Here is a 14,736-nt window from a genome sequence, read left to right on the forward strand (position 1 = left end):
GGCATCTGTAGTCATAAGCAGAAAGGTTGGCATCGGAATAGGCACATTTCTGGAAGGGGGGGGGGGAGAAAAAACTCTCTGTTCGCCGTATAGATGCGCACTGTGAAGAGTTGTAGAATGAATTCCGCACGCATGTATAACAGTTCTTTTTCAGGCCCGAGCAAAGAGAAAACACTAACAGTGTCTAGTTATTGCAGAAGTTTTTAGTCAGGCAATGAAACCATCCAATACTTATCAATGTCAGTGAAAATACTGTGCAATCCATGCCACACTCACAAAACATCCACCCAAATATTATAAGTAAGATGCTCTGGAAAGTGAATAAAAGGCCACAAAATGCAAGCATTACTGTTCCCTCGTTATAGCTTTCTCGTCGAGGCTATGCCATTTTCATACCACCTGGCATTACCTTGGAGCTCTGACCTTGATAGCGCTGGCCTTGCAGCACAGGCAGCAAATTCCAATTGCCTTCTTTTACACCGGGATAACCGAGTGATAGATCACCTGCTCCATTTTCGGGGGTAAAATGAAGCTAAACGCTTAGGTATATTGCTTTTTATCAATGAGGGCCTTTAGCGTCGCTGCACAGCGTTCGGTATTTGAGGGGCTCACGTACATGCAAAATCAGAGAGTGTGATACTACAGAAGCGACACAGAGCTCATTTCGGAAAATAGTTGTGTTACTCGTTTTTCTGGTATCCTTTTTTGAAACCTCAGGAGCACTATTACCCCTACACTACTTAGCCGGCCACGGCTAACAGCTGGCCGTACGTTTATGCTTGCCCTGGCAGCTTACGTGTACTCAGTTCCGTCTTCTTACCTGCACCTGAAGCATTTTACTGGTCGAGAAAGAGACCTTCATCACGACGTCATTGACCTCTCCGCCAAACAGCGGAGGTAATTCAGGTCTTTTCAAATGTGCGGTGAATCCGCTGCCATCCACGTGCTCCTCTTCGCTCTCTTTGATGTACCCATAGCTGTCTGGGAAGAAGCACGTCGGTAACAAGCTATCTGTGGCCACGTACCGGCACCTGGAATAAATGAGCCGATTATTAATGTGATTAAAACTGCGTTCCTACATAGTGGTTTTGTTCTTTCTTTAACCGCGAACTGTAGAGCTACTAGGGCTGGCTCTCATCTGACACATCAGTTGCCATCTGTCACTGTCCCTTGTCTGTTGTACGCTAGCTGCTATGTTTCAGTTGTTTAACCCAACATACATTCCTTGGCTGTATTACAGCAGCTGCTTGGCGTTGGCTTTTGTTCCTAGGCGCAATGCAAGAAGAGTCCGGTGGTTGCCGGATATAGAAACGCGTGGACGTGACCGCATCCCCACATATGTTATTGATCCTGGTCCCTCTGTACGCATCCCTGCAAAGCGCTCGCAACGCGCCGGCTGGTCTACGTTAAGAAATCTTATGGAGAGAGCTTGAGGAGAATATTTCTCTACGTGTATTGACGAGAACATCAAGAAGGTTGTGAGAAACGCGAGATTCATCATCGCACTAGAGCCAATGTTTGCAGCTTTAAACGTGGAGTTACTACGGCGCCTCCTATCAGTTCAACGAAGTGCGTATCGGAGATACATGTGCGCAATGTAGTTCTTCGGCATGAGGGGTGCAATGAGCACGCAAAAGAAAGTCAAGCGCAGGCAGGTCGTTGAAAGCAATTCACTGAATTACTGGGCCCTCAAAAGCCTTTGTCACGTATGTCGAGTGTCGCACGTGGCCGGCGGACAACTTAATAGCTTAGGCCATTCAAGTCCCTTGCTCTTCACCAAAGACGTAGCGATATTGAAATTGGTGAATACTTTTGCGCTAGGGCTGTGGGCCGACCCTCCATGCCCCTCCACACTACCGCTCTAGCGCAAAATTCCTGCCTTTAAAAATTTGCAAGCGGATCTCCTGTTTTCCACAGAAAAGCTTGACGTGGCCATGTCTTCTTTCAGGCGGTCATTATCACCGGTGACTGATGGTAAAATACACTGCATCTATTAGTCTTGGTCATGTGACTCTATGTTCACATTTGAGCCGCTACGACAATTTGTGGTGCGCAGGCACATCTTTGCACGATTGGAAATCCATTACTCTAGTTTCGCTGCTTAAACTGGGAAAATCCCCTCTTGACCTTACATCGTACTGACCATTGCCCTGGCTGGATGCATTGGAAAACTCATGGAACAAATATTGCTTGCAAGAACTGACTTGTACCTTGAGCACTGTTAAATATATCCAGCTGCAATGCCCTGGTCCCGACGTGGACATCCGTCTATTGAGAGCGCGCTCGACCTGATATAATCAGCTCAATGCAAAAAAAAACATTTGACGCGTTTAACCGTGGTGTTGTGTTCCTAAATGTTGAAGGAGCGTATGACAATGTAACTCACAAAACCGTTTTCTACGCCCAGGAAACTGCTGAACTTGGTGATAGCGCGTTCTGCTGGGAATGTAGTTATATGTCTAAGAGATCGCTCTTCATAGAAAGGACGGATGAACGCATTCACATTTCACTGTGTGGAGTTCCACAGGAACGAGTGATCAGCCCAAAGCTCTCCAATCTTGCCCTTATCAGCCATATCAACTTATACCTCAGTCGCTGCAATGCTCAATTTATGCCCACGGCATCTGCATCTGACATCAGGAGTTACGCAACCAAATTTTCGAGCGAGGCTTGAAAAGGCGGCCTTGGAGGTTTCTACTGAAAGTGTGCCGTCATTGTTGCCTTTACACAAACTCACGTTATGCTATTATGTATAAATGCCCTACACAAGAAGTCATCGCTTCCTTGTAGTAGTCATCAATCGCGAATGATCCAGGACCCCACAATTTTCGTACATAAAAAGCAAACTGCCAGCGATTGCTCAGATCCTCTTGTTCCTCAGAGGAACGTCATGAGGGGGGGGGGGGGGGGCGGGAGGGCGTAAGTGCAGTCGATGATTCAAAATCTGCAACGCATTATTTATGGGATTTCTTCGGTACAGTTTCCCTGTGTCTTAAAACTTGAGTGTACGAACATACGCTATCAACAACGTATTTAAGATAAAGCTCTCCCAATTTCCCTAACATTACCAATACGCGCCTGTACAGCACTCAATGCGCAGGAACATTCAGTGACTGCCTATATTGATTTGACGCGGTAATAAAGCATATTCGTCACCTCTCTCAAATTCCCGTTTTACACCTTGACAATCTTCTGACCACTTGGCTGTATATATCATTCACAAAGACCATTGATGTATATTGTGATTTTCTGTCATTCCAATTTACGCCCGCCTCTTGGCTGTCCTCTCCATTATGGAGTCATCGCCCTCTTGTGATCCTTTCCTTGCCAGGTGTCACGAAAAAGATGGTTCGCCGACCGAATTACGACAGATCACTCTGGAATACACGCATCAGAAGAACGACCACCGGAGGCACGTCTACACCGACGGCTCTGTGAACCGCAACAGTTCTCCTGGCTACGTGGTCTGCCCGGTAAGAAACACTGTACTGAGAAAGTTAGGACTTCAAACAAGATTTCATCGACTGGCGCACAGGCTCTTTGTGTCGCCATTGAGTAAATTGATGACTTAAATCCCCAGAAATTGCCTGTTTACACTGACTGGAAAGCAGCACTACAATGTTTAGAAAATGCGCTTCTTCCGGACTTCCACTAGCAACTGGTAGGGGAAATTTGTAACCTCAACATTAAAGCGCACGACATCATATATCCCTGGCATGCTGTATTCTTAAGCATGAGATGCCATCATAGGGTGGGCGAAACAGAGCGAGCAACCCGGCAGGAGGGTGTTTGTATGTCCGTCCCCTTTACCAAGAACAGACGCAGCGAGTATACTTCCAACACTGACGCGGAGGATAACGATTGTCTCGTTGAATCTCGACTGCTTTTCGAATCGGTGTCTCCTCTCCCTGGACGCTGACCTAAAAACCCCGACTTCCGTCCGCCCTACCAGGCGTGAACAAACTTTGGTGTGCCGCTTGCGGCTGGATGTTGCCTTCACAAGCACTATTCTTTCGTTATCGGCTTGGCTACTAACCCTGCGAGCGACATCTGAGGTAATGAAGAAACCATTTCACATATCCTTTGTTAGTGCACCGAATACAATGTGAAAAGACGCTCTATAAGCCGTGCACTGGAGAATCTATACCCACGTCCGCTGACGGCTGAAAAGAAACTCCGACTGTGCCAGCAGCGATTACCTGTAACGAAGACCTGATAAGAACTCCGTTGATTTTACAGTGCGTATTTCACCTCTATATGCCTTCATCCCTTTTACCCCAGTAGAGGGTAGCAAGCCGGCTTTTTTTTGAAAGTTAACAACATTGCTTTTCCTCCTTCATCTTCTCCACCTCCTCCTAACCATGAACTACCAGTGTCTTTTGGAGCCCACTCTTTTTAATTCTCTTCCCACATATACTCCTGTCGCCATCTTCGAGTGACGCGTTAAGCTGCAGCAATGTTAGCAGGCTTTCTTATATTGACACTTAATTCATTTCTGAACGATATGAACATAAATGAACCTGACTTTAAGTATGCATCTACACGGAAAGAACATACTTCAGTAGGTGCGCATGTTAGTTTCTTCCCCTATGTTATTTGTGAATATTCAGTTCGACGTATCCTCCTTATTTTCCGTTTCTGCTGCACTCAGCCCGCCATGATGCCTGTAATGACCTGTGTATTAAGCTGCTGATATGAAGGCAGTAGGTTCGATACCAGCCGCGGCAGCAGTATTTTGATGGAGACGAAATGGAAGAACACCCGTGTGCTCTTCAACTTCAGCACACGCTAAAGAATTTCCCTCAGACATCTGTCATAGCCTGAGCCGTTTCTAACCGATAAACCTAGAAGTCCAACCCTTTCACCCTCGTCTGACGGTTTTTCCTTGTTGAAACAAAAATACTTTTGCTACTCTGAAGACAAGGTAAACGTGCCTGGCATGTGTACTTATCCAAAAGGATACCGTAAATACCCGAGATGATATTTGCTGAAGGACTCGGAATGCATTCGAATGCAAGCAAGAGAAACAGGCAGGTAAGTTTACTATAAATGTCCCAACGCATGCAGAGAGCTGGTTTAGTTCATAGAAGTTCAACTTCTCAAAGAGTCTTAGGCTATTAGCGGCGCCATAGTTGTCAGGCTTTCAAACTTTCGGCAACCTGGGGTCCATTAGCGCGCCCTGGCATCGCAATTGGACAGGGGCGCCTTGCTTTTCACCTCCATCTAAAACCAGCCGCTGCGGCCGCGATTTGATTCAGCGTCCTTGGGTTCAGGAATTCCTGAAAAGTGAGCCACCGTTACGGGGCGCATGCACCAAGCTGTATTACTCATCAGTGACGTAATACATCTATCTTTCTGCTGTGTTTTCTGTCGCCCCGTTTCCTTATTTTCAATTTTTTAAACTCCTTTTCTTCTCTGTGAGCATCTCCTAATTCTGAGCGCAGACAATGCCCATGTTTCAAACGAAAAAAAAAAAATGCTTAAAAAGGTGGGGGTTCCAGAGATTGTCAGAAGAAATATACTCTTGCCAATTTGTTATTTATGAGAAGGAAAGGATAGAAATCTTGGAAATGAACCAGAACGAAGCTAGTATTCGGGCGATCATAACGTACAACAATGCGCTACACACAGGGTATACTAAACACTCTGCCTTGGGTAAAAAACGCACACATCACATAAACAATCAACAAGTGGACACGCACACGTCATATGCAATAATGCTGCAAAAATATACTGCTGGAAATGATCTAGGATCCCGGCACGCCTATACTAAGGTTAGAAGGTTAGTCATTGATTTCAGTTATCCGCCTTCCATCTGTGCGCCTGTAACAGTCCTTTTGAAAGTCTAATCTGATATATGGGACAACCCTTTTAAGTGCCGTACATTTATTAGCACATTGCACAAGGACGCAAAAGTTAAATATGCACAATTTATTTTGGGTACAACACAGCGCAATGAGATGACGGACGGAAGACCAAGATGCACACAGACAAGCGCTGGTATTCTGTCCGTCGTCCTTTTATCTTTGTTCTACTCAATATGAGTCACCACTAACTAGCTCAACTGACCATCCTACCATAGTGTGTTTGCAATAAATAATAATAAATTATAAATTCTTAGACCGGAAGCGAGGACCGCGCCGGCGGCTCATGTCCTACGAAAGCTGGCAATAAAATGCAGTCTTTCCTGTGAACATTACGAAAACATCGCTGAACCAGCGAAGTAAAATTGTTTCCTATACTGCTGTTTACTAGGAAAACCAACGCGAACGAAACTGGTAAAGTAGCGACAATTAAAAGAGGCGTGAGACTCGGCGCCAGCGAGAATGTCATGATCAAGGCGATGAGAGACATCTGCAATAGAAATAGTGGGGCGGCTTTCATTTCGTCAAGGAGGCTCTTGCCGGTGCCTTTCAGCATGATTACAGAGTTCAATCGAAACAACTGTGTTATTGACACTCGTCCTTATGAGTTCTAAAGCGTCACTATTGTGATAGACATTGTGCGCTGCACTAGGCAAAAACAAGACAAACGAGGTACACAGGACCAGCGAGCACTGATAACTACGAAGGTATAGTTTTCAGCAGGTAGCTGTCAGTGCGCTCTTGCCCTGTGCACCTCGTTTGCCTCGTTTTTTCTAGTGTAGCGTGCAACCAACCAGCCCCCATTGCTGTTTTGTTTCAACTTCCAGCATAGAAATGCAAGGCAATTGCATAAGTGCGCAGCTCACAGCAACCTCAACCTCACTGACACCGACTTTCCCAAATAATGACTGTAGTGTGCAGTATACCATCTGCCAGGGTCTGCTGAGGTGCTCCGTGAATCTCAAGCTCTTAAGGGCAAGCTGTTAGCGTTGAAATCTAGACCTGGCTCTGAAATTATGCTTCAGATGATTGCAGGAGAGAGCGAGAGGCTATGCTTGGCATCGAACCCGAAATAACCTGCATCTCTGCCGCAAAAATGTGCCTATCGAAAGGAAAGACAGAACAGTAGTAGCAGTAGACAGTAGGATAATAAATCACAGAGCGTCGCTTGCGGTCTTTCGTGTGCCTGGCGGCCTCGTAGGAAAGAGTAGCAGAGCGTGAAAGCCTCACACTTGTATAGGGATGCTATAAAATTGCAGATTAGATAGAATCCTCTACCAGTGAGGTCACAGCACAGCAATTAGGAAGCAAGAGTTAGTTTTTATACAATTACCAGCCAACAGCTTTTACTTATAAAGCAAACGGCCCATGTTCCGCTTAACCACGTACAAAAATCAGTTTTAATTTTCCTCTGAACGCGAAAACCATCACCGGTTGCTCAGTAGGACACTGCTGGCGGAGAACTCCAATGAAGTTGTAGACTGAGAGACACCAGCCACAAAAAATTCCATGTAAACACATGTTGCTTCCTCCTTCGCACTAAGTTTTGAGCACTCACCCCCGACGCAGGCAACGCGCGTAGTCGACCACTGGTCCCTTGTGCTCGAGGTCGCAGTCGATGCGCAGAGGAAATGACCATCGGTAGTGTAACTCGACGTACACAAGCACTGCGCAACTGGCTACCAGCACTGCGAACAGCACGATTGCCACCAGCGCACACAGAAGCGGGCCGCCTATGGAGCGCTGTAGCCGACCGGAGGAGGAGCAAGAGGAGGACTCCTCCGGGATGGTGAGCAGCTGCAGGGAGCTCTGTTTCAGGACTCCGTTCTTCTGATTGCTGCCGTTTATGGCACCCGGAAAGTACGTGAACGTTGCAGACGCCATGGTCCTCGACACTCGTCGGGGTAAAGGGCTGAAAGAGCGAGAAAGCGAAGCAATACTGTGGTCAAGAAAAATATTACGCTGAGTTTAACTACGCTTAAACCGACCAAGACGTGCGGACTTTTTTTTTTTTTATTAAGCAAGCTTGCCATAAGGCATATTATAAAAACCCGTGTAAATTATTTTCCGTGAGAAACCGGAGAGGGCTAATGCTATTATTGTTGTCGGTGAGCCATTTGGAGAAGTCCTGTTCCCTTGTTGCCGTTAGCCCCACTTCCCGCAGAATCTGTGTCCTTGATGCCTTTGTGTACATATTGTATACAATTGTATATGTATACAATTGGGGGTCTAAATATGCGTTCGGTTCGAATCCTTGTCGCAAACTTGCCTTCAGCATGGCTAGCATATAGATGCTAAATGGGAAGTGAAGAGTATGTCCCCACACTAAACACTCACGAGGAATGGTTCTGTCACAGCTACGATACAAAATCACGCTCTATTTTGGTTGCCGATTCCTGTCCACACTTCCTGCTCAATGCACTCTTGAGGAAAGTAAGGCTTCCGCTTGACAACTAACCCTTAAATAATTCTCTGGCGATATCATGTATGAAGGCAAGTCATAAGGAGAGCTTGCTTCTGAACCGCCTTCTCGGGACAACCAGACAACCAAACTATTAATAGGCATACACATGAGAGAAAATTGCAGGCTGCCGAGAAACAGGGAGGAAATGTACGCATGGCGCGTGTGTAATAAAGGCGTAGCATGTTGGAGAGCGTGTCTCAATATTTGCGTTTCATTTTCTTGTCTCGCTACTAATCCGTGTCATGCCACGGCAATTCATAGCGTCAGAAGACCTGTGCTACAGTTTCGGCGACGAGCAAATTATTGAATTGAGAGAAACCCTACTCAGCCTGTTTCATCGCTCGTGAAGTGCCGCCAGCAATGCTCATTCGCCCCTCGGACTTCAGGCAAGGGTGCAGACTCTTGCGCGACACAATGGCTACTCCAACCGCGGGACTAACAGGAGGCTTTTTGAAACATGCACTCCTCCAGCGGTAAGCATCAGGAGGTGCCACAAGAAGACACTTAACTTCGTATTGATTAGCCTTCGTGTTCTCTACGATTCGGCACAGTGTTCTCAGTCCGTCCCGCCGTGAATGAAATTTTTAATGGGCATGAGTAATGGCAATCGAAAAGGGCGCTATTGAGAACTTCTTGCTTAAAAACACTCCTTACGTCTGCCGGGATTTTCACGCCTGAAAGCGGGCGTTTTTACGAATGGAATGCTTAAAAGCACCCTTTAAGCTTTTAGATGAAAACGATCGTTATGTTTTCGAGTTCTCTCATTTTGATTTTAATAAAAGCAGGCGTATTCGCCATATTCAGGGAACTAAATGGACGCTCTGACTGGGAAATTTCCGAAAAGAAACAGTGCTGGCAAAAATGAAAAATGTAGTTCTTCTACAAACATCGTTATACATCCACAAGGGTACAGAAAAACAGCGTATCAGTGTTTTTCTGTCCTCAAGCTTCTGCTTTCAAGAACAGAACAGAAAAGAAATCCTTATTCAGATTTTAAATTTCGGTATCTCTCATTGAAACTCGTTATTAGACTTGTATTCTAAAACAGGCAGGCTGGGTGATCTAGATAGTGTCATTAAATTGTTTTAAAAGACTTTCGATGTCCAGTCCGGTAAAATGGCGGATCTTGAATACCTGAGTAGACGTCCCAATATCATTGTTTTGGCATTGTTGTAGTCATGGATGAAGTCGAATCTGATCTCAAACATAAAGTTCTGTTTGAAACATTTGAACAAAAACTAGGAGTGAGGGGTAATTCAGTTGGTCAAATTCACAGGCTCGATGAAAGTTCTAGTAAGAGGCCCTAATTGTATTTTTCAGGACTTCAATGAAAAGAGAGTCATCAATAAAATTGTAACGAAGTTACAGGGTACAGGTATTTTCATACAAAACGATTATTCTCAAGTAACTCTGCGGAAAGGTAAGCTACTATGGGAAAGCGCAAAATTTGAAAAATCAGACTGTAAAAAGGTGACTGATTCACGACAAGCTACGTATTGATAACGTGGAGTATATCTGGGATGAAACCATGAATGCGCACCAAAACCTAACACTCAGCTTACCCAAATTTTAGCGGTGACTCTTTCAGGACACATTTGTAAGGTCGATTAACCTATATTTTCGTAGAATCGTCCACAAAACAGATCAACTCGAATTAACCCTCTAGGAATACGATCCGCACATTCTTGTAATCGTGAAACCATGGCTCAATAGTGCTATACATGAGGATGATTCCATTCCGCCGTCTTTTGAAATGCTTCGATAGAACCGACCCACGAGGGGGGATGGCGTCGCCATTGTTGCCAGTTCAGACATCGAAACCTCCTTAGTGGGCAATGTCCCTGACACGGATAAAAATATGTATTCTGGGAAACGTGTTCATTTCGTATGCTGTTCACAGACCACCAGACTCTGCACCTAATTTCTCGATGAAATCGCAAATTTAGATAGCTGGCTTCCGCAGGCACAAAATAATAATTTGTGTTGATATAAACATTCTCGGTATTGATTAGGAAAATTTAGAGTATGGTTTTGAGTCGTCTAGAAATAGAAATATCATCTTCGATTTTTTGCTTGTAATGATCTTGTGCATATTGTTCGAAATGCAGCGCGTGTTTCCAGCTCATTTTCTGCGATCCTTGATCTGGATTTTGTGCAATCCCATAGTGCAAAGTTTCTATCGACAATGAATTTCTGACCCCAAAATGGTTGTCGTTTCTTTTCCGTTATCTGCTAGACATTCCGATAACCCACCTGTATTGAAAATGGTCAGATTATGCACGCGCTGATGATGTCGGTATTCTAGATTTTCTTGAGGCTCAATTCGAAGAATTCTGCAGTAATAACGTGGGCTTACTGTGAGATAGGTTCCAAACGTTATGCTTTTTTGTCTTGATAACTTCATGCCGAATCGAGTTAGGAAAACCAGAAAATCAACACCGTGGATCACCAGAGGTGTAAATACACCTAAAGGGTAAGGCCAAGCGGTTGAGTAAGAGTGGTTCTGCGACCAATGCATTTACCGCAGCTCGTCTTATTTTATCTCGAGCCAAACACTTTTACATTAAGACCATTTTTCCAAACTTCATAAAAGACTCTAAAGATTTTAGAATTTTTTAAGAGAACAAAGTAAGCTGGTTTTCCAAGTAGTTCACAATGACGTGCTCTTAAATAATTCATGGCAGATAGCGCACCACTTCAATTCTCATTTGCACAGTGTTTTCCCCCTTCCGTTCATTCTCCTCATGTAAACCCCCACATTCCTCAGAACTCTTGTCATTTCTCAGGAATGTGTAGTTAACATGCTTCTTAGGTTAAATAGTAAATCTTCACCCGTCACAGACCTAATGCCCAATGCATTCCTTCAGCGTAATGCGGAGGCAATAGCTCGGTTCATTGTACTTATTTTCCAGGTGTCACTGAAATCTGCGACGTTGTCAGAGATATGGAAGTGTACGCTAATTTTACCTGTCCTAAAAAAAGCGACCCTCTTTCTACATATAACTATCGCCCGATTTCTATATTATCCTTTTGAAAAATGTCAGAACACAGTTTCGAACTATATCTCTGACTTCCTAAAAGAACATAACATATTATCATCCTGCCAGCATTGTTTTAGAAAGGAATTTTCTACTGTCACTCAGTTGTCAACTGTTCATTTCCTATGCTCTGCGCTTGACAAAGGCGGTCAGGTGGATTTAATATTTTTAGACTTTAGTAAAGCCTTCGACCGTGTGCCTCACGATAAACTCGTTTTGAACAAGCAATTTGTCTTCCTGATTTTATAATAGCCTGGGTCTCCACTTATCTTTGCCATCGCATTCAGAAACTAACCACTGACAGTTACAGCCCACGTAGTCTACCAGTCACATCAGGTGTACCAAAGAGAAGTGCCTTAGGGCCTCTCCTGTTCCTAACATTTTGCGACGATATAGTAGACATTATAAACGAGCCCTTAAAACTTCAGTTGTTTGCAGACGATTGTGTCCTATTTGCGAAATAACCTCAGGAAACGACCAGCTTGCATTAAATTCAGCATTGACTTTTTTAAGCGACTGGACGACTAAGTGACGCATGAAACTTAACTTTACGAAATCGATATTTCTTCGCATCTCTAGGACAAACCGTTTACGTCAGTTCGCGTATGCCATCCGGGAAAATCATCTCGCTGAAGTCAACGAATTTAAATACTGAGGAGTAACCATAACAAATTAACTGAATTGGAGAGCACACATTAATAATATTTCATCAGCCTTTCGCAAACTCGGCTTATTATGGCACAAGCATAAAGACGTGATGCTACAGGTCAATCACCTAGTATAAACCTCTCTCATACGTCCGAAACTAGAATATTTTTGCGTCGTTTGGGACCCATTCACTAGAAACAATACCTACACATTAAAGAGAATGCAGCGCCGAGATGTCCGATTTATTCACTCTGTGTATACGGTCGTACAGATTCCATATCTGTTTTGATGGCGTCCAACAACATTCACGCGCTCACTCAATGCGGAAGTTCTTACGTATTGAAGTTTTGTACTTGCTATTGAATCACAAACTTGCCTTAAACCTCCATCAATATCTAACTTCACTCAGCACGCGGCAGATCCGTCATAATCATTCGCTTCCGTTAACACCGTACTTCGCGAGGACCGCTTCATTCCAGAACTCCTTTACTCATTTTCCCCCGAGCTCTATCTGATTGGAACAAGCTGCCCAATTAGTGCATTCAGTCTTTCAGTATGATTGAAGCACACCTCGTGAACAGCCTATAGTTGCCAACTAATGTCTTCTTTTTATCCTCCTTGTATTGTGCACTTTCTTTCATAGCGCTTTCCTGCCCGTTGTCTGTACTTCTGTGCGTCATAACTATCGCATAAGTTCTGCATGCTCCATATTTCATTCCAGAGCAACGGTTTCTCACACGTTTGTAAATGATCGGTGTCGAACGTATTCTTTTCTTGTATGCCCCTCCTTCATTGGGCGCAGGCCTGCAATATTGAGTAAATAAATAAATCGTAAAGGTGCAGTGCGGCGTGGACTGATGAAGCGCGGAGCGGAATAATTTGTGGCTTCAACTGTATCTTCGACTACAGGTCCCTTTTCGTCGCCTTGTTCATCAGTGCTCGATCCCTGAAAACTTATTTTGTATTCGTGCTTACACGTACGTTCGCTTCGTTTTGTGTATTATCAACATATAAGCAGTACCACGGTTACGAAAGTCACTTATCGGTAGGAATGGCATCTCAGCAAGTGGAAGAAAGAAATCAGTAAGAAGGATCCCCGACAAGATCTTCTCCAAAGCAAAAACCTCACCTGACTGCATACGATGTTTACATCATTGCGCCATATTTTGCGCTATTACGCAGTACCGGCCCAACGCTGCATTGCGTCCAGCTGTATTCTGCGTGCGTAAATCGATTTGTGAATTATACGTCCCACCAGTTTTGCTCTCAGTATCGACGGACGGAGCAATTAACGGGCGTCAAAAACAAAACCTCGCTAGACACTTTGGAAGCTTCACCAGAACTAACGGAGTACATATACCGCCCACACACAGCTATTGCTTTCCATTAAAATGTTCTCTCTCATCAGCCAACTTACCCGGTATAAAACCATGGTTGCTGCTTTCACGAATCATTAAGGGAAGACTTCACCGATGACCTCCTAACATATTTTTTCGCATTGGCTACAGGGTGTCTTGCGCACTGACAAAATATTAAAAACGTAAACTCCCATGCTGAAACTTCAGTAAACTTCATCATCTAGTGAAATTTAGGAAAAGCTGTCGGAAGCCGTCGAAGTGAAAACTATACTGTAAATAATGTAGATTAACACAACAAAACTGCCCCAGTGGCAACTAGCTCGAAAGTAAATCATAACTCCTGCGCAACCATGTGAGAGTACTCACAGCTTCCCTGCAACGTTCTCCGGGGACAGTCGCCTTGAGCGGCAGTTTATGGTTGCTCTAAAGAGAGGCGGAAATCTTATCTCGAGGAAGTTGGTTCCCTTGTTTTATACCTGTGTACTCACGAAGTCGCCAACCGAGCCATAACTTCAGGATTTAGCATTAGGCGGAGTCCCATTCCTCACAACGAGCAGCAACAACCTACTTGCGCAATTAGGACTGCCCAGTGTTGCCTAATACCCGAACACTGCAGGGTAAATACTTATATCGTGGCATGTAAGCTCAGTTTGAGAGATAAAGCGCGGAGGAGAGAAGGATGCAGGTGGAAAGAATCACACAAACTTAAGTCACACCTTTCTGTGTGTCCATAACTGCGCCAAATGTAAAAAAAAAAAGACAATTTAGTTTGTATTGTCTTTTGTGTTGTATTGCATTCAATTTAGTTTGATTCAATTTAAAGCACATTGCAAGTTTTATCGTCCCCGCGCGGCGCTTTGATGATTTTTAAAAACCGCAGCATCTAAAATATGCGTCCGAAGTGAGTTCTCACTCACCAAAGGTGAAGAAATCCTTGGGACCTCAAAACTAATAAACAGTGCTTGTAACTGACAAAGCGCTTAAAACCTAAACTAGCGATTCTAATGCCGTGGTTACTTGGAAAGCTTCTAACTTCGCTTCCGACTTGTAACGGAGCTCAAATGTCGACGATATCATTCGGCGGCTTGAAGGCAGTCCAGTATCAAACTATTAAAAAGGTATATCCTATGCTTTCTCAGAGCTGCACGCATTTGCGCTGAGAGAAACTCTAAAGCATGCGTACCCAGGGACTAAAGAGGAGAACACCAACTCACCTGGCCGGCTCCGAATCCTAAAGTGCGCAATCGTCACACGGGCGCAGTAGGACCTAGATAAGCTCACCTTTGCGTCAAAGCCGCACTGTATGACGACGCTTTCAGACGCCGAAGATAAGGCACGCTTGTTTGCTCTTAAACCGGCCGGAC

Source organism: Amblyomma maculatum, chromosome 3 (genome assembly GCF_055883805.1).
Source record: "Amblyomma maculatum isolate TAMU_Amacu chromosome 3, ASM5588380v1, whole genome shotgun sequence".
NCBI classification, from domain to species: domain Eukaryota; kingdom Metazoa; phylum Arthropoda; class Arachnida; order Ixodida; family Ixodidae; genus Amblyomma; species Amblyomma maculatum.